Below are 18,873 nucleotides of genomic sequence, written 5' to 3' on the forward strand. Positions count from 1 at the left end.
AGCAAGCATATTCAGAGGTGTTTAACATCATATTTCACTCGGAAATGTCAAACGAAAACAGCAACGAGATATCCCTACACAACTATGACCATGGCCAAAATCCAAACATCGATGACACTGAATTCTGACAAGGACCTTGAGCAAGAGGGACTCTCATTTAACGCTGGTGGGAATGCAAAATGGTATAATCACTTTGGAAGACATTTGGAAATCTTTCCTGGAACTAGACATACTCTTATCATATGATCCGGGGATTACATTCCTTGATATTTCCCCAAATATATAGAAAATTTATGTTCACTCAAAACCCTGCACATGGATATTTACAGCAGCTTTGTTTGTAACTGCCCAAACCTGGAAATGACCAAGATGTTCTGCAGTGGGCAAAAGGATAAATGCACTGTGGTATATCCAGATATGACATAGTGCCAAAAAGAAATGAGCTATCGAGCCACGAAAAGACTGGGAGAGACCTTAAAACCGTATCCCTAAGGGAAAGAGGCCAGTTTCAAAAGGTACATACTGAATGATTCCAAATACACTGCATTTTGGAAAAGGCAAAACTACAGAGATTAAAAAATATTCATGGTTTCTAGGGGCTAATGGAAAGGGAAGAGGCAGGACACAGAGGATTTTTAGGGCAGGGGAACTATTCTACACATTACAAGGGTGGGTATGTGTCATTTGTCAAGACCCATAGAGCATACAACACCACATATGCAATAAATGTGAACTCTGGACTTTGGGTGATAATAATGTGTCAACAGAGTTTCTTAATTATAACAAATGTACCTCTGTGGTGCAGGATGTTGAGAGTGGGGAAAAGCATGCACGTGGAAGACAGATGTTATTTGGAAATTCTCTGGACTTTCTACTCAGTTTTGTCATGAACCTCAAACTGCTCTCAAAAATAAAGTTTTTTAACTAAAAAAAAAAAAATCCATTTCCCAGTTACACTAACCTTATTTCAACTGCTTGATAAGACAGCCACACATAAAAAAAAAAAAAAAAAGTCACTAGATAAATTAAAGAAACACTTTGCGGGAAGTATAGGCCCACTGGGAGAAGAATTATGGTTATGGATCATTCTGTATTTCTTCTGCCCACACATTCCTATTGCTCTAAAAATAGGAGAAAAAAGGAGAAGAAGGAAAGGCTAAAGTATATTTTAAGTTACTGGACTGTTTAGTGGCTTAGGTCAAACTAGAGAGTGCCACTTCAAAGTCTTCGGTTTATACTCAGAAGGACCTTTTTTTTCCCTAGTATTTTCCACAATCTTATACCTGTATAACATCTGCATATTATCAAATGCATGAAAAAAATGGACTTTAGAATATTCACTCATCTGGGTATTTACAACAAAGTTAATAAAGCATTCAGTTAATTTTTTCTTTTGATCTTGTGAAGGGTCATTTGATAATTACTCATTGATAACATGTTATCTAGAAAATGATTAAAAAGAGACGTTGGTCACTTTGGAGAATTTTTTAAATTAAATAGATAGGTAAGTAGATTGTTTACTATGGTTCTTTTTTTTTTTTTTAATATGAAATGTATTGGCAAATTGGTTTCCATACAACACCCAGTGCTCATCCCAACAGGTGTCCTCCTCAATGCCCATCACCCACCCTCCCCTCCCTCCCACCCCCATCAACCCTCAGTTTATTTTCAGTTTTTAAGAGTCTCTTATGCTTTGGTTCTCTCCCTCTCCAACTTTATTTTTCCTTTCCCTCCCCCACAGTCTTCTGTTAAGTTTCTCAGGATCCACATAAGAGTGAAAACATATGGCATCTGTCTTTCTCTGCCTGACTTATTTCACTTAGCATAACACTCTCCAGTTCCATCCATGTGGCTACAACAGGCCAGATTTCATTCTTTCTCATTGCCAAGTAGTATTCCATTGTATGTATAAGCCACAACTTCTTTATCCATTTATCAATTGATGGACATTTAGGCTCTTTCCATAATTTGGCCATTGTTGAAAGTGCTGCTGTAAACATTGGGGTACAAGTGCCCCTATGCATCAGTACTCCTGTATCCCTTGGGTAAATTCCTAGCAGTGCTATTGCTAGGTCAGAGGGTAGATCTATTTTTAATTTTTTGAGGAACCTCCACACTGTTTCCCAGAGCAGCTGCACCAGTCTGCATTCCCACCAACAGTACAAGAGGGTTCCCATTTCTCCATATCCTCGCCAGCATCTATAGTCTCCTGATTTGTTCATTTTAGCCACTCTGACTGGCGTGAGGTGGTATCTGAGTGTGGTTTTGATTTGTGTTTCCCTGATGAGGAGCGACGTTGAGCATCTTTTCATGTGTCTGTTGGCCATCCGGATGTCTTCTTTAGAGAAGTGTCTATTCATGTCTTCTGCCCATTTCTTCACTGGATTATGTGTTTTTTTGGGTATGGAGTTTGGTGAGTTCTTTAAAGATTTTTGGATACTAGCCCTTTGTCTTATATGTCATTTGCAAATATCTTTTCCCATTCTGTCGGTTGCCTTTTAGTTTTGTTGATCGTTTCCTTTGGAGTGCAGAAGCTTTTTACCTTGATGAGGTCCCAATAGTTCATTTTTGCTTTTAATTCCCTTGCCTTTGGAGATGTATCAAGTAAGAAATTGCTGCAGCTGAGGTCAGAGAGGTTTTTTCCTGCTTTTTCCTCTAGGGTTTTGATGGTTTCCTGTCTCACATTCAGATCTTTCATCCATTTTGAGTTTATTTTTGTGAATGGTGTAAGAAAGTGGTCTAGTTTCATTCTTCTGCATGTTGCTGTCCAGTTCTCCCAGCACCATTTGTTAAAGAGACTGTCTTTTTTCCATTGGATATTCTTTCCTGCTTTGTCAAAGATTAGTTGGCCATACTTTTGTGGGTCCAAGTCTGGAGTCTCTATTCTATTCCATTGGTCTATGTGTCTGTTTTTGTGCCAATACCATGCTGTCTTGATGATTACAGTTTTGTAGGCTAAAGTCTGGGATTGTGATGCCTCCTGCTTTGGTCTTCTTCCTCAAAATTACTTTGGCTATTTGGGGTCTTTTGTGGTTTCATACAAATTTTAGGATTGCTTGTTCTAACTTTGAAAGGAAGGCTCATGAAATATTGATTGGGATTGCATTGAGTGTGTAGATAGCTTTGGGTAGTATTGACATTTTGACAATATTTATTCTTCCAACCCATAAACATGGAATGTTTTTCCATTTCTTTATATCTTCTTCAATTTCCTTAATAAGCTTTCTATAGTTTTCAGCATACAGATCTTTTACATCTTTGGTTAGGTTTATTCCTAGGTATTTTATGATTCTTGGTGCAATTGTGAATGGGATGTTTCTTTATTTTAGTCTTTCTGTTGCTTCATTATTAGTGTATAAGAATGCAACTGATTTCTGTACATTGATTTTGTATCCTGCGACTTTGCTGAATTCATGTATCATTTCTACCAGAGTATTGGTGGAGTCTATTGGGTTTTTCTTGTATAGTATCGTGTCATCTGCCAAAAGTGAAAGCTTGACTTCATCTTTGCCAATTTTGATGCCTTTGATTTCCTTTTGTTGTCTGATTGCTAGAACTTCCAACACTATGTTAAACAACAGCGGTGAGAGTGGACATCCCTGTCGTGTTCCTGATCTCAGGGGGAAAGCTCTCAGTTTCTCCCCATTGAGGGTGATATTAGCTGAGGGCTTTTCATAAATGGCTTTTGTGACGTTTAAGTATGTTCCTTCTATCCCAACTTTCTCGAGGGTTTTTATTAAGAAAGGATGTTGAATTTTGTCAAATGCTTTTTCTGCATCAATTGACAGGATCATATGGTTCTTATCTTTTCTTTTATTAATCTGATGTATCACATTAATTGATTTGTGAATGTTGAACCAGCCCTGCATCCCAGGAATGAATCCCACTTGATCATGGTGAATAATTCTTTTTATATGCTGTTGAGTTGGATTTGCTAGTATCTTGTTGAAAATTTTTGCATCCATATTCATCAGGGATATTAGCCTATAGTTCTCTTTTTTTGCTGGATCTCTGTCTGGTTTGGAAATCAAAGTAATGCTGGCTTCATAGAATAAGTCTGGAAGTTTTCCTTCCCTTTCTATTTTTTGGAACATCTTAAGAAGGATAGGTGTTATCTCTGCTTTAAATGCTTGGTAGAATTCCCCAGGGAAGCCATCTGATGCTGGACTCTTATTTGTTGGGAGATTTTTGATAACTGGTTCAATTTCTTCGCTGGTTATGGGTCTGTTCAAATTTTCTATTTCTTCCTGTTTGAGTTTTGGAAGTGTGTGGGTGCTTAGGAATTTGTCCATTTCTTCCAGGTTGTCCAGTTTGTTGGCATATAATTTTTCATAGTACTCCCTGATAAGTGCTTGTATCTCTGAGGGATTGGTTGTAATAATTAAATATTCATTCATTATTTTATCTATTTGGGTCATCTCCCTTTTCTTTTTGAGAAGCCTGGCTAGAGGTTTATCAGTTTTGTTTATTTTTTCAAAAAGCCAATTCTTGGTTTCATTGATCTGCTCTACTGTTTTTTTAGATTCTATGTTGTTTATTTCTGCTCTGATCTTTATTATTTCTCTTCTTCTGCTGGGTTTGGGGTGCCTTTGCTGTTCTGCTTCTATTTCCTTTGGGTGTGCTGTTAGATTTTGTAGTTGGGATTTTTCTTGTTTCTTGAGATAGGCATGGATTGCAATGTATTTTCCTCTGAGGACTGCCTTCACTGCATCCCAAAGTGTTTGAATTGTTGTATTTTCATCTTCATTTGTTTCCATATATTTTTAAATTTCTTCTCTAATTGCCTGGCTGACCCATTCATTCTTTAGTAGTGTGTTCTTTAATCTCCATGCTTTTGGAGATCTTCCAGACTTTTTCCTGTGGTTGATTTCAAGTTTCATAGCATTGTGGTCTGAAAGTGTGCATGGTATGATCTCAATTCTTTTATACTTATGAAGGGCTGTTTTGTGACCCAGTATGTGATCTATCTTGGAGAATGTTCCATGTGCACTCGAGAAGAAAGTATATTCTGTTGCTTTGGGATGCAGAGTTCTAAATATATCTGTCAAGTCCATCTGATTTAATGTATCATTCAGGGCCCTTGTTTCTTTATTGATCCTGTATCTAGATGATCTATCCATTGTTGTAGGTGGGGTGTTAAAGTACCCTGCAATTACCACATTCTTATCAATAAGGTTGCTTATGTTTATGCTTATTAATTGTTTCATATATTTGGGGCTCCTGTATTCAGTGCATAGACATTTATGTTGTTAGCTCTTCCTGATGGAAAGACCCTGTAATTGTTATATAATGCCCTTCTTCATCTCTTGTTATAGCCTTTAATTTAAAGTCTAGTTGGTCTGATATAAGTATGGCTACTCCAACTTTCTTTTGACTTCCAGTAGCATGATAGATAGTTCTCCATCCCCTCACTTTCAATCTGAAGGTGTCCTCAGGTCTAAAATGCATCTCTTGTAGACAGCAAATAGATGGGTATTTTTTTTTCTACCCATTCTGATACCCTATGTCTTTTGGTTGGAGCATTTAGTCGATTTACATTCAGTGCTATTATTGAGAGATATGGGTTTAGAGTCATTGTGATGTCTGTAGGTTTCATGCTTGTAGTGATGTCTCTGGTACTTTGTGGTCCTTGCAACATTTTACTCACAGAGTCCCCCTTAGGATCTCTTGTAGGGCTGGTTTAGTGGTGATGAATTCCTTCAGTTTTTATTTGCTTGGGAAAACCTTTATCTCTCCTTCTGTTCTGAATGACAGGCTTGCAGGATAAGGATTCTTGGCTGCATATTTTTTTCTGTTCATCACATTGAAGATTTCCTGCCATTCCTTTCTGGCCTGCCAAGTTTCAGTGGATAGGTCTGCTACTACCCTTACATGTCTACCTTTGTATGTTAGGGCCCATTTATCCCTAGCTGCTTTCAGATTTCTCTCTTTATCCTTGTATTCTGCCAGTTTCACTATGATACGTCTTGCAAAAGATCGATTCAAGTTACGTCTGAAAGGAGTTCTCTATGCCTCTTGGATTTCAATGCCTGTTTCCTTCCCCAGATCAGGGAAGTTCTCAGCTATGATTTGTTCAAGTACACCTTCAGCCCCTTTCTCTCTCTCTTCTTCTGGAATTCCTACGATACCAATAATGTTCTGTTTGATTGCATCACTTAGTTCTCTAATTCTCCCCTCATACTCCTGGAATTTTTTATCTCTCTTTTTCTCAGCTTCCTCTTTTTCCATAATTTTATCTTCTAATTCACGTATTTTCTCCTCTGCCTCTTCAATCTGTGCTATGGCTGCCTCCATTTTATTTTGCACCTCATTAATAGCATTTTTTAATCATCATGACTAATTTTTAGTTCCTTGATCTCTGTAGCAGTAGATTCTCTGCTGTCCTCTATGCTTTTTTCAAGCCCAGCCATTAATTTTATGATTATTATTCTAAATTCTTGTTCAATTATATTGCTTAAATTGGTTTTGATCAATTCATTAGCTGTCGCTACTCCCTGGAGTTTCTTTGAGGAGAATTCTTCTGTTTTGTCATTTTGGGTAGTGCTTGTGGTAACTTCAAACTGCAGGGCACTTCCTCTGTGCTATCCAGAGAAACTTGTGTTGGTGGGCAGGGTTGCAGTCAGACCCGATATCTGCCCCCAGATATCGCTGGGCCCACAGTCAGACTGGTGTGTACCCTATCTTCTCCTCTCCCAGGGTCAGGACTCACTGTGGAGTGGTATGGCCCCTGTCTGGGCTGCTTGCACACTGCCAGGCTTGTGGTGCTGCGTCGATGGGATCTGGCCAAGGGCGTATTAGATGGGGTCAATCCGCAAGGTGCACAGGGTCAGGAGGGGCAGGCTTAGGTAGCTTTTTCGCTCTGAAGCACCAGGAGGGAGGCAGACCCGTCAGAGGGATGCATCCACAGAAGCACAGCGTTGGGCGTTTGCACGGTGCAAGCAAGTTTGGTGACGGGAACTGGTTCCCTTTGGAATTTTGGCTGGGGGGTGGGAGAGGGAGATGGCGCTTGCCAGTGCCTTTGTTCCCCTGCCGAGCTCTGTCCTTCCAGGGCTCAATGACTCTCCCTTCTGGCGTCCTCTCGCCCTCCCCGCTCTCCGAGAGCAGAGATGTTGACTTTTAAAATTCCAGATGTTAAGTCCTGCTGGCTGTCAGAACTCACGCAGTCTGGCCCCTCCGCTTTTGCAAGCCAGACCTCGGGGGGCTCTGCCTTGCCGGGCAGGCTGCCCCTCCACCACCCCGGCTCCCTCCCACTAATCTGTGGAGTGCACACTGCCTCTCCGCCCTTCCTACCCTCTTCCGTGGGCCTCTTGTCTACACTTGGCTCCAGAGAGTCCATTCTGCTAGTCTTCCAGTGGTTTTCTGGGTTATTTAGGCCAATGTGGGTGGAACCTAAGCGATCAGTAGGACAAGATGAGCCCAGTGTCCTCCTACGCCGCCATCTTCCCCTGTACCCTCAGTTTACTATGGTTCTTAATGACACCCGAAAGTTCGGCCAGTGTTTGTAAAACCTAACACTCAGTCTATATGATCCTTTATCCATGAGCTGTCTCCAAGAAAATTTTCTGAAGAAGTCATCCATGAGATCACAACTTGCTGAAAAATTGATAAATTAGAAACACTGTTGGTCTTTATAAACCCAATACATAGGTGGACTAAGTTTTGTCTTTCTTCTCTCATCTGTTGAGTGAACAATATACTTGTTTTAGTAAGTATTCAACCACGGAAACAATCACATGACCTTTTTGGTTTTCTTCTGGACTGGTGACAATATGAAGCCACACATAGGCTGGGTCTTCACAGCAGTGATTTTTTCACGCATTCAATTAACTTTAGATGAACTGAATTGTAAACAACCTATGTTAGTCTTAATATGTAAACAAGACTGTATCTTGCACTCACTGTCACAGACTACATAAATCTACCAGGGAAGTTGGTCTAGTAAATGAAAGATCACACAAGGATCAAATTTGTCATACATTGTTCATTAAGAATTTAAGAAAACATCATCCCTTCTAACTTTAAGGAAATACAGAGATTTCTTTTATTTACTTGTTCTCATGAATGCATGTTTATCTATTCGTATAACTTAAAATTAAAGAAGAAGAGGAAAAAAGTGGATAAAATTGAGTCAGATTTCTGTTTTGAGTGAGTTAAAAAAACAAAAGAAGAGAAATGACCTCATGTGATTAATGATGGAATCCTTTTGACTTGTAAATGTCTTTAACCTAAACAATTGTATTCACTAAAGCATTACATTTTTAAGAAATACTGCTTACAAAACATGTCCTGATAAATAAAAATTTGTTACCCAGTACCAATATCTTTTTTACTTTTGAGATGTTAAAACATATTTAAAATTTAGCAATTGTATGATACAAAATCAACATAAAAATCTGCTGTGTTTCTGTACCCAAATAATGAACACTCTGAAAAGGAAGGATATTAAGAAAACAATTCCAGGAGCGCCTGGGTAGCTCAGTCAGTTACGTTTCTGACTTCAGCTCAGGTCATGATCTCATGGTCCTTGGGTTCAAGCCCTGCGTCGGGCTCCGTGCTGACAGCTCAGAGCCTGGAGCCTACTTTGGATTCTATGTCTCCCTCTCTCTGCCCCTCTCCTGCTTGGGTTCTGTCTCTCATGCTCTCAAAAATACGTAAACATAAAAAAAACTTTTTTAAATAAAACAATTCCACCTGCAATATATCATCAAAAATAATAAAATACTTCGGAATAAACTTCACCAAGAAGACACAAATAAAGGGAAAGATGTCCTATGTTCATGGATTGGAAGACTTAATATTGCTTGGATATCAATACCAGGTAAAGTGATCTACAGATTTAATTCAATTCCTGTCAAAATCTTTATGATTTTTTTATAGAAATAGAAAAATCAATCTTAAAACTCACATAAAATCTCAAGAGACCCTGAATAGTCAAAACAATCCTGAAAAAGAACAAAGTTGGAGGTCTCACACTTTCTGATTTCAAAATTAACTACAAAGCTACAATAATCAAGAGTCTTGTCCTGGCATAAAGACACACTATAGACCAATGGAATACAATAGAGAAACCAGAAATAAATTCTTGCATACATAGGCAATTTTGACAAGAGTGCCAAATCTATTCTTTCAGAACAGTCCTTTCAACATAAGGTATTGGGAAAATTGTGTATCCACATGCAAAAGAATGAAGTTGGACTCTAACCTTATACCCTATACCAAATGAACTCCAAACGGATAAAAGACCTAAATGTAAGACTTAAAACTGTAAAACATTTAGGAGAAAACATAGTGAGAGATCTTCATGACAGTGGATTTGGCAATGATTTCTTGGGTATGTCTTTAAAAGCTCAGAAAAGAAAACAATAGATTAAATTTGTGTTTACCAACATGTAAAACTTTTATGCATCAAAGGACATTAAAACAGAGTGAAAAGGCAATCCACGGAATGGGAGGAAACATCTGTAAGTCATTTATCTGATAAGGGATTGATATACAGAATATATGAAGAACTCCTACAACTCACACTCACACAAAAATCTAAACAGAGTGATCCAAGGACTTTAATATGCATCTCTCCAAAGAAAATATACCAATGTTCAATAAGCACATGAAAAGATGGTGAAGAACATCACTGAACATTCAGGAAATACAAACAAAAACAACAATGAGATACCACTTCACATCCATTAGGATTGTTATTTTCAAAATGACAGGCTATAACAAGTGTTGGTGATGATGCAGAGAAAGAGGGTGGGTAAAATGATGCAGCCACTATGGAAAATAAGTAATTGAAAATAGATACTCTATGATTCCACAACTCTATTTTGGGATATATACATAAAAGAACTGAAAGCAGGGACTTCAAGATATATTTGTATACCCATGTTCACAGCAGCATTATTCACAATAGCCAAAAGGTGAAAGCCACTCAATGTCTACTGATGGATAACTGAATAAGCAAAGTGTTGTACAGACACAAATAGAATGTTATCCAGCATTAAAAAGGAAGGAAATTCTGACACATGCTGACACGGATCAACCTCGAGGACCTTATGCTAAGTAAAATCAAACAGTCACAAAAAGACAAATACTATGTGATTCCACTTATATAAGGTACCTAGGGTAGTCAAATTCAGAGAGACAGAAGGTAAAAAGGTGATTGCCAGAAACTAGGGGTCAGGACAGTGGGGAGTTAGTGCTTCATGAGTATGGACCTTCAGTTTGGGAAGATGAGAAAAGTTCTATAAATGGATAGTGGTGATGGACGCACAAGAATGTGAATATACTTAATGTCATTAAGCTCTACAACTCAAATGGTTAAAAGAGTAAATTTCTTGTTTTGTATCTTTTACCATAATAAACACCACACATGCACAAACACACACACACATACTCCAAGCTCTGTTTTGATTAACTCTAGCTTATTATAATAACACAATAAGCAGCATTTAATTACATCCAAGAACGTAGGTGATAGGAAGAGGGTCATTCACTGCCTGGTAAGGATTCATTATCATCACTTTGCAGTGAGAAACATGTATTATGTTTAGATCTCAAAGTCCTGGAGCATAGATGTTATGGATTGAATGTTTTCTTTCCCTCAAAATTTGTATGTTGAAACCCTATGCCCCAGTGTGATGGTATTAGGAACTGGCACCTTAGATGAGGTCATGGGAACAAAGCCATTTGGGATGAGTGCCCTTATTAGAGTCCTTTTTTTAGAGTCTGAAGTGTGGCTTACTTTGAATTTCTTTGTGATTGTCAGCTATAACATGATGGAGGGAAGTCTAAGTTTCTTTTCCTTAAAGCAACCTGGCTGTTTCCTGGCTATAATTGGTTGGGGAAGATTGCCTATCCACAGAATGAGGTTTTCTCAACTACAAAATCTCAGGAGGGCTTGCTGGAGTTCTCCTTCTACAATGTTCTGGAGAATGAAAATTTTCTCTGGAGTATTTGCAGAAAAATCTCGTATCAATTCGTGCCTTTAACAGTCTCCTAAGACTTGATTCGGTAAAAGTTGGTGTGTGGTTTCAACCTAATCTATCCTTCTGTCTATTATATGTTTTCTCTTTTGTTTTTTTGAATTCATTTTCTTAGTCATTTCTTTGACAGCAATATAAAGGAGGAGGCTAGAAGTATGTTTTATTTTCTGGGCAGAAGACATGAACAGAGATTTTTCTAAAGAAGACATCAAGATGGCCAAGAGACACAGGAAAAGATCCTCAACATCACTGTCATCAGGGAAATGCAAATCAAAACCACAGTGAGGTGTCACCTCACACCTGTCAGAATGGCCAAAATCAAAAACGCAAGAAACAACAAGTGTTGGTGATGGGAAGAAAAAGGAACCTTCATGCACTGTTGGTGGGAATGCAAACTGGTACAGTCACTATGGAAAACAGTATGGAAGTTCCTCAAAAAACTAAAAATAGAATTACCATATGATCCAGTATCCCACTACTGGGTATTTATCCAAAGAACACCCCCGTGTTTATTGCAGCACTATAAACAATAGCCAAATTATGGAAGCAACTCATCGATTGATAGATGAATGGGTAAAGAAGAGGTGGAATATCACTCAGCCACAAAAAATAATGAAATCTTGCCATTTGCAATAACATGGATGGATCCTAGAGAGTATATGCTGATAGAAATAAATCAGAGACCAATACCACAGGATTTTACTTACATGTGGCATTTAAGAAACAAAACAAATGAACACAAAAAAGAGACAACCAAAAAAGCAGACTCTTAAACAGAGAGAGCGAATGATGGTTACCCGGGGGGAGGTGGGTGAGGGGATGGGGGAAATAGGTGGTGGGGATTAAGTGCACTTGTTGTGATGAATACTGGGTGATGTATGGAATTGCTGAATCACCATATTGTACACCTGAAACTAATATAACACTGTATGCTAATTGTACTGGAATTTTAAAAAAATTCCAGGGGGTAAAAGCAATGGCCAGAATATTGTCTTGAAATAAAATTCACAAGTTCTATAGGACAAAAAGCCTATAGCTCCATATTTGATTACGAACAGTAACATCCTCAACACAGATTACTGTGTTGACTCAACGATACCTTAAAATTGGGAGATTTGTTCCCACTGACACAAATCTGCTTTGAATGTAGGTCTTTTTAAATTCGTAGCTCTGTTCACAAACAGAGCTTCACAACAACTTAATACATTAGTTGTAATTTTCCTCTGCAAGCAAGAAAGTAAGGACCACAGTCCTCCATGTATCTGGGATCACCAAAGTGAAGGTACCAGAGAGGAGGTCTGTCTGAAGGTTATTATTATTATTTTTAATTCAGCATTAGATATTTTACTTAAATATTTCAATACAGGTATTATAGGCTTCTAATTTCCCAACCTAATCTTCCCAAGGGAATTTATGAAGCAGTTTGCATTGGAAAGCAAATGAAAATTTCCTCTTGAAAATTGAGCTGTAGAGCAAAGACCTCATCGTTGTCACACATGATTCAGAGAGACAAAGATGTTACCTGCTTCTAACTTGTCTCTAACAATTCACTTCTTCATTTAGTCCTTAGGGGGATGATTCAGTTAGACAAATTCTTAATTATATAGCCCAGGAAAGAGAGTCATTAGCCATCTTTAGTATTTTCCTAAGAAATGGATTACTTTGGAAGATGTGGGTGTGCACAGGTGCATGGTTTGAGAGACTAGCTAGAAGGAAAAAAAAATACAAGGAGCAGAAAAAGGCCAACATTTCTGGTAGTCACATTTTAAAAATTGCAGAGCTCAGCATTTATCAAAATTGGGTTTATTAATCATTTTCTCGGTAGAAAACACCTAAGTGCAGAGTTTGACTGATGTATAAAGGAAGAGAATAAAAGTCTTTCAAAATTGTTGGCAAGAATGATTCATACTTCTTGTTTTGGGGAAGAAATAATTGTGAATGTTAAATTATATTAATTTTGCTGCCTGACGTGGTTTTTAAATGCTTGTCATTTTTCTCCCCCCCAGAGAAAGAGTATTTTAAATGTCAGTTGCATTCACTGATTTCAAGTGCAATATTTGTTGAAAGCTAGTATGTATATCAACGTTATTTTATATGTCTTTCAAACAAAATATCCCCTTTCTATGGATGCATTTTGTTTAAAGGGCATGACACGTAGGTATTCTCAACCTTCAAAGAAACGATAGCTTAATAGTTTTCTTGGAGGGAGCAAGGACTCTTTTATCAGAACCAACTTGGTGATTATCGATTACTGACTGAAGTGCATTGGGCATAACTAGATTTCTCTGAGAAAGCAAGACCCCATCAAAATCAATAAATTGGAGGATAAAGAATAATGAAGAGGAAATAGGATCGGTATCCTAAAAGTGTAGGTTCGTTTTGGTTTAATTTTGTAGTCATGTGATTAAGGAAAGATGAGAAGCCTCGCTAGAAAGGTGGCCGTTTTGTCAGTCAACTTATGTTCTTTTCACCCTTTGTGAAAACTATTATGAAGCTGTTAAATCTACTGAGCTAAAATAAATGTAGAGAAGCCAATGGATGCTCATCGTCTGATGATCTACAATCCTGTTTATTGACTGGGTTTAATACGTAGATTTTATTTTTGTGTGTTTGGGTACATATTATATATATGTATATATATGTGTGTGTGTATGTGTGTGTGTGTGTGTATAGTTAAAAAAATTTTTTTTTAATGTTTATTTTTTTGAGAGAGAGAGAAACAGAGTGTGAGCAGGGGAAGGGCAGAGAGAGAGGGAGACACAGAATCTGAAGCAGGCTCCAGGCTCTGAACTGTCAGCACAGAGCCCAATGCAGGGCCCGAACTCGTGATTTGTGAGATCATGATCTGAGTTGAAGTCGGATGCCTAACCGACTGAGCCACCCAGGTGCCGCACATGTATGTATGTATGCATATGTGTGTGTGTGTGTGTGTGTGTATACACATACATACATACATATACACATATATATACATATGTATATCATATACATATGTATATATCATATACATATGTATGTATGTATGTATATATATATACACATGTATTTAAAGGTTATTTATTTATTTTGAGACAGACAGAGACAGTGTGAATGGGGGAGGGGCGGAGAGAGGGAGAGAGCGAATCCTAAGCAGGCTCTGTGCTCCCAAAACAGGGGCCCAATATGGGGTTCAAACCCATGAAACCATGAGGTCACGACCTGAATGCAAACCAAGTGTCCCATGCTTAATGGATTGAGCCACCCTGGCACCTCTTGGTATATTTTAAAAGCAGAGGATCTTGGGATAGCTGACTGGCTCAGTCGGTAGAGCACGCGACTCTTAATTTGGGGATGGTGAGTTTGATGAGGCCCACACTGGGCATGGAGCCTATTTAAAAATTTTTTCTTTTTCTTTTTTTTTTTTTCAACATTTATTTATTTTTGGGACAGAGAGAGACAGAGCATGAACGGGGGAGGGGCAGAGAGAGAGGGAGACACAGAATCGGAAACAGGCTCCAGGCTCCGAGCCATCAGCCTAGAGCCTGACGCGGGGCTCGAACTCACGGCCTGCAAGATCGTGACCTGGCTGAAGTCGGACGCTTAACCGACTGCACCACCCAGGCGCCCCTAAAAATTTTTCTTTTTTAAAGTAGAGGATCTTAAGTTCAAAGGAGTCTTTGCCCTACCTTTCACATCTGGAAATTTGAAAATGTTCCAGGCAAAATCTGGCAGCCATATTGCTTCAAGGAGACATTCACAGAAGTGGGTAGATTCGCAAAGTGCTCTAAGTGACTGCTCTTCAGTCTTGGTGTTTCCTCCCCCATGGTTATATAAGTGAAATCAAGATTGAAGGAACATGAGTAATAATCTTGAACAGGAAGAGAAATTTGAAAAGAGCAACCCCTCAGGGCGCCTGGGTGCCTCAGTCAGTCAAGCATCTGACTCTTGAATTCGGCTCCGGTCATGATCCCAGGGCCGTGGGATGGAGCCCCATCAGGCTCTGTGCTGAGTGTGTAGCCTGCTTAAGATACTCTCTCTCTCTCTCAAGAAAAATAAAGAGAAAGAAAAAAGAAAAGACAAGAAAAAAAAAAGAGCAGCTGCTCAAACAAACAAGCAAAAAGTGCAGAGGGGAGGGAAAGAGATCCAGAGAACTGTGTAGTTAGGGAGATTTGTAGCCGAGAGGGCTAGAGATAAGGTCTACACTCGACTGGTTGGTCTTGATGCGCACGGAGGGGGCACCTGGGTTTGATTTCATTTTGTTTGGGCATGAACTGGTGAATTCAGGGCTCCCTTCTCTACTACCTACCTCTAGGAGCTACAGCTTGGATGCTATGAACGTATCGGTTCCTGGGCAGTTGTCCAGTTCTGCCAGTTCCAGGGACATCTCTCGTGACATCTGTGGTGATAGCCCCTTGGGGTTTCCATGGGCTTGTTGTTATGGAAACAGTTTTGCAGGATCTAAAACTTTAGGGAAAAAAAATGCTTCAAGGTCTGAAACCGGTTTCATATCCAGAATAAACCTTTCCTTGCCATGGTGCCTTATGTTCTCTAAAATGGGTTAATTTATGATTTAAATAATAAGTCCTATTTATTAAAAGAAAGTCTCTCTTATCCAAACGACTAAAAAAAAAAAAAAAAAAGAATACTTCTGGGCTTGTCTTTTCCTTCTGTTTGAGAAAATCTGTAAACTTTAGAGAAGGTGAATATGAGAAATCCTCTAGACCTTTTAGTTCTGAGTATTTTCTTAGAAGGAACTCTCAGGTCCCAAGCAGAACAAGAGAGTCCTACGTTGCTGCCTCTGTTCTCAAGAACATCTCAACCAAGGTTAGTGGCACAGGGATATATTAGTTTTCTCTGGCTGCTGTTAACAAATTACCACTAATCCAGTGATTTAAAATGATACAAGTTTATTATCTTACAGTTGTATGGGTCAGAAATCTGGCACAGGTCTCATGGGGCTAAAATCAAGGTGTTGGTTCCTTCTGGAGGCTCCAGGGGAGAATCTGTTACCTTGTCTTTTCCAACTTCCAGAGGCAACTGGTATTCCTTGTTCCTTGGCTCCTGGCCCCCCTCCTCCAACTCCACACCCGGCAGCTCCAAATCTTTCTGACCCTCCTTCCGCCATCACCGCTCTCTCTGACTATAGCTGGGGAAGGTTTCCTACTTTTAAGGACTCATGTGATTAAAATGTGACCACCCAGATCATCCAGGATAATCTCCCTGTCTCAAAGTCCTAAACCTTAATCACATCTGCAAAGTCTCTTTTGACATGTAAGATAACATATTCACAGGTACCCTAGAATAGGACAAGTATATCTTAGGGAGGAGGGCATTATATGTATAGAGGACAAATCTCATACAATCTTTGTAGCAACCATGGAAGTACCAAAAAAAACCCCAAAAAAACAAAACAAAAAACAAAACAAACAACAACAACAACACAAATCAGTCGATCTGGTTATAAATACAATTTGGATAAAGTGAATAAATAAGATAAATGGACACTAACCTATTAATCCCAGGGATTGCTGACTACATCAGACATTTCTGTTATGTGACACTTCAAATACTCTGTCAAGACCCCACCACTTACTTTCTATAGCCAGGAGCAGACAAAAGGATGAAAGGAAATATCCTGTGCAAACAGTAAGCAGAAAAGCAGATGTGACTTTATTAACATCGGACAAAGGAGGCTGCAAGACAAAGTTTTATCAGAGGTAAAGAGAGGGAACTTTCAGCCTGATAAAAATATCAATTCCATCAGGAAGACAGGACAAACCTAAATACACATGCATGTGATAACAGAGCTTCAAATGCATAAAGCCAAACTGACAAAACCAAGAAAGAAATAGGCAAACCCACATACCTAAGTCTATATTTTTAATGCCACTCCCTCATAATTAACACAAGTAGAGAAAAACAAATCAGTATGGAATTTGAAAACATGAATAAAACCATCAACCAGCCTGACTTAACCGACATTCACAGAACTCTAATACCCAACAGCTGCCGTACTTGTGTACTTTCCAAATGCATGTGAGGGCATTTACCAGGATAGACCACTGAGCCATGCAACAAACCTCAAAATATTTCAAAGAACTAAAATAATATAGAGTATATCTGACAATGAAGGATTAAGTTAAAATCAGTAACCAAAAGCTACTTTTACAAGTTACAGATACTGAGAAACCAGGCACCATACTTCTATATAACATGTGCCAAATAAGAAAAAAGTTATGTGAGAAATTGAAAGACATTTCAAGGTGTTCAGTATTGAAAACACCACATATGAAAATATATGGGATCCAGCAAAGCAGTGCTTAGAGGAAAATGCTTAGCTTTAAATGCTTAGATCTTCTAATCTAAGAGAAGAAAAGATTTAAAATCAACGATACATCATCCCATCTCACAAAGGAAGAAAATAAACAGAAAATTAATGCAAAGTGAATAGAAGGAAGGAAATCTTAGAGATAGCAGAGAGAAAATCAGGAGGCAATGGCAGACCATCACTGCTGGCTCTTCCATTGGTAGAATTTGTACTAGCGTTATGGCTACACAATGGAGGAACCCAGGCACATAGCCAGAAACTAGGAGTTTCCTGAAGCATCTCTTGATGCTTCCACGCCTGATGACGATGGTGAACAGGCAACCACAGGAAGCATGACCCAACTAGGATAAAGTAGATCCGTCAGTGAAGATCTGGGCTGCCCTACCAGGAAAGAAATCTGGATCAGCCCAAGCGCTGCCTGAAGGTGAGGAGAATCAAGGTTGGGTGCTAGAAGACAGAGAGGGTTGAATATCAAATAATTGCCACAAGACCAATGGGCGGGTGTCTGGGTGGTTCAGCCGGTTTAGCAACAAACTCTTGATTTTGGCTCAGGTCATGATCTCATGGTTCATGAGATTGAGCCCCACGTGGGGCTGTGTGCTGACAGCGCAGAGCCTACCTGGGAGTCTCTCTTTCCCTCTCTCTCCCTGCCTCCCAACCCGCACCCCCCCCCCTGCCCCATCAACTTTCTCTAAAAAAAAAAAAAAAAAAAAAAAAAAAAAAAAAAAAGACCAATAGGGTTTGAAGCTTATTCCACTCTCTTGTATTAAGTCTCTATGGAGTTTTTGGCTGGCCTCCAACCCTGAAGGGACTTCTCATATTCTCTCATCTCTGGTGCTCAGCCACTGCTGCAGAGACCATTTCCAAGGAGGTGTTAGCAAGTTTTGCAGAGAAGCTTTGCTTTAGTCCACACTACATTTCTCTTTCTCCTGCCCTGGGCTTCTCTAGTGTTTTGGCCTGAGACCATCGTGGGAACTTCCCAAGTGCTCAAGCATGCATAGCCTGAAAGGGGTGTGTGTTGGGGGGGGGGGGATATTTGTGGGTCTACCTTTGAACAATGGGGACAGGAGTCCCCACAGAAGGTCCGCGGTGGTGGGTCCCCATAGTGGTGGTCACGTTAACAAAAACACATCAGTCTATTGACTTTTTGTCATTTTCTGCTTCACTCCACCTGCCCTTCATTCCTCTCCTGGGTTCACCTCCTAGGAGGTGAACTGCCATCACACACGCATGCATCTTCAGTCTCTGCTTGGGGCAAACTCAGCCTAGCACACTGATCTTTCTAAAGGAGCATGAATTTCCTCTGGCCGCCCAGGCCCGCATTCATTCTTAAATTTCTTCAGAAACCATTCAATGCCACCAAGATTTAGTGTGCTTGGATGAGGCAATCCCACTTTGGAGAATTTAGGCTGGCAGATTTCCCTAGTGAAGAATTTCTGCTTTGCTGACTTCATTGCTAATGGCCCCATTTTTGCCCCTAGTTCCTTTTCTTCTGGGATTTGAAAGAACACGCCCAATTTCTTTGAAACAAACAAGCAAGGCAAAAATGTAGCTAATCTTTCCACATTAGCCCAACTGAGAAGG

At 39.3% G+C, this 18,873-nt stretch overlaps 1 protein-coding gene across 6 annotated transcripts in view; it reads right to left on the bottom strand.

Moving 5' to 3' along the window:
• SLC39A12 (solute carrier family 39 member 12) overlaps positions 1-18,873 on the bottom strand; it is an 86,395-nt gene that overhangs the window by 12,111 nt on the left and 55,411 nt on the right. Inside the window, exon 13 of one of the 6 annotated variants that reach the window (XR_005783408.1) lies at positions 15,268-15,425. The exons of the other annotated variants lie outside the window; for them this stretch is intronic. The gene's annotated coding sequence lies outside the window, so the exon portion shown is untranslated. The remainder of the gene's footprint in view (positions 1-15,267; positions 15,426-18,873) is intronic. 6 annotated transcript variants of the gene reach the window in all.

This window comes from Herpailurus yagouaroundi, unplaced genomic scaffold, assembly GCF_014898765.1.
Source record: "Herpailurus yagouaroundi ecotype Mexico unplaced genomic scaffold, PumYag 203, whole genome shotgun sequence".
In the NCBI taxonomy this organism is placed as follows: Eukaryota; Metazoa; Chordata; class Mammalia; order Carnivora; family Felidae; genus Herpailurus; species Herpailurus yagouaroundi.